The 2,684-nt window shown below is 35.1% G+C and overlaps 1 pseudogene; it reads left to right on the top strand.

Annotated features, from left to right (window-relative positions):
• The first annotated feature begins 219 nt into the window (after window positions 1-219).
• On the top strand, window positions 220-827 carry LOC134386851 (cbp/p300-interacting transactivator 1-like; annotated as a pseudogene).
• Window positions 828-2,684: the final 1,857 nt, after the last annotated feature.

Here is a 2,684-nt window from a genome sequence, read left to right on the forward strand (position 1 = left end):
AAACCAGGTAAAGGGTTCATGAGTTTTCTCTGTATCATTTCTTATAACTGCATGTGATTCAATAATTATCTTAAGCAAAATTTCAATATAAAAATAAAAAATGCTTGTTTTAAAGTTAGAAGATTTTTCTTTGAAACAATAAATGAAATTGAAAAACAACACATGACTGTTTTTTCATGCAAGTGATTTCCATAGCTCCACCTAACAGCATTACCTACCACCAATTTATCCAACTGCTGCCAAGGATCTTAAATGCCAACTATGTCAAGTCCTGCACTTGATGTCAAGGGTGGCACCTCACCTGTGAAGGAGGATGCCAACCAAGAGATGATCTCTCTGAACTACTCTAACCTGGAGGTGAAAGATTGCAAAGCAGTGGCCATTCTGCACTACCTCATGGTAGCCTTGAATGGAACCATGGGCAGAAGGGGTCCGGTAGTTCCTTGGGATCTCCAACTCCAATAGGGTTTCTACCCCTCCCACTCAATCCTCACCCTTCAGCCCGCACCCTGCCCTCACCTGCTGGCCTGTACACAGCTGCAGAAACTTAATAACCAGTATCATGGGATGGTCACCACCACTCTGGGCCAACCAGAGGAGTCAGGGTCCCTGCAAAACGGCTTTAGAGCTCAGGCAGAGGGGCAGGACTATTCCCTCCTTCTTCCCATGCCCCGAGCCCTGCTATTATCGATTCAGACCCGATGGATGAGGAGGTGCTGATGTCGTTGATGGTGGAACTGGAACTGGACCGAGCTAATGAGTTTCCAGAGCTATGGCTGGAGCAGCATGAGTTTGACTTCACTGTGGACTTTCCATCTGGCTGCTGATGCCGAATGTCCCTAAAGATGGAGGAATAAAGCCACTAACTCTGTTGTAAATAAAAATAAAAGTTACTTACAGAGGAAAAACAAAAAACAAATATCGATAAACATAAAAGAGAGAAAACACCAATTTTTAATTTCAAAAATTAAATAAACAGTATTACTATACATCTTAGAGGCATTAAAACAATAACCAAATGATATAATATAGAAATTGTGCCAATCACTTTGACAATTTGGGTGGATAAATTTCTCAGTAAAGTCACTGATATGGGTTGAATGTTTGTTCCTTCCAAAGCTCACATGGAAGATTGATCCCCAATGTGGCAGTGTTGAAATGTGGGGTCCTTAAGAGGTGATTGGATAGTGATCACTGTGCTCTAATAAACAGATTAATCCATTCATGAATTAATGAGTTAATGGTTTAATGGGTCATTATGGATGTGGACTGGTGACTTTATAAGGAGAACAGGTGAGCATGTCAACAAGTGCTGTTGCTTAGCCCTTGCCATGTGATACCCTGGGTCACCGTGGGAACCCCAACAAGAAGAAGGCCCTCGCCAGATGTGTTCCCTGGGCCTTGGACTTGCCAGCCCACAAAACTGTAAGAAATAAACCTCTTTTCTTTATAAACTACCCAGTTTCAGGTATTCTTTTACATACAACAGAAAACAAACTAATGCAGTTACTTAAGAGATTTTTTTTTAAAAAGATATGATTAGTTTCATATCTCTTAAAGTGATCATATTCATTATTAAAAACCCTCCAAGAAGGAAACCTCAGTTCCAGATGGCTTCATGGGTGAATTCTTTCAAACAAGAGGGAATAAAATATACCACAATAATCTTAAATATTTTCAGAGAATGTTTTTAAAAAGTAAACTTTTTTGAATCAAAATATATAATGAGGTTAACATAATTATTATGCTAAAAATAGAAAAGGAAAGTACAGGAAAATAATATTCTATGCCAATATCTATAAAATATAAAACTAATATATGGTAATTCAATAAAATTTAAACCCATTCATTGGAGAAAAATTAGGCAAACTAAGACTAGGAAGAAAATTTCTTAATCTGATAAAGAACACATCCGTAACATGCATCAAACATTATAATTAGTACTAAGATAGTTAAAACTTTCTCCTCAGATAAGAAATGAGAAATTGATTCTCACTGTCACTATGTTTTTTAGAAAATGTATTGGAAATCATAACCAGTGCAATAAAGCAAGAAAAAAAAGAAGAGCCACTATTATTGAAATAGAAGAAATAAAACTTGCATTATTTACATGACAAAATTTATTGTAGAAAGAAAATTAGAAGAAATTTATAAACAAACCAATAGAATTAATTAGCGACTATAGAAAGGTCATGAAAACAGTGTCAATATTACAATAACCAAGTGTATTCCTGTAGACTAGTAACTCACAATTAGAAAAACAAAAGACCTCTAACTTCCTAGAAATAAAGCGTATGATTCTAAATTAACTGAAGGTTACAAAATGTTTATATATTTGGAGAGAATATTGTAAAGAAGTAGGTTCTCTGCAATTTTGCCTCTTGATTTAACACAATAAAAAATAGTAACAGATTTTATTTTTTGCAAAATTTTTACAAAAATTGATGAACTGTTTCTAAATTTCATATGTAAACAAAAGTGGCCAAGAAAGGTGGGACAATAATTAAGCAAAGAATAAGTTGGAAGACTTACTCTATGATATTTAAAGACGTATAATAAAATTATAGTGAAAAAGACATTGTGATGCCATATATAAAGATTAAACAGCTAAGGTAATTATGACAATGTGGTATTATGGCAAGAGTAGACAAACTGAACATTGGAACAAATCAAATGTCCATAAG

This window comes from Cynocephalus volans, chromosome 10 (assembly GCF_027409185.1).
Source record: "Cynocephalus volans isolate mCynVol1 chromosome 10, mCynVol1.pri, whole genome shotgun sequence".
Taxonomy (NCBI): domain Eukaryota; kingdom Metazoa; phylum Chordata; class Mammalia; order Dermoptera; family Cynocephalidae; genus Cynocephalus; species Cynocephalus volans.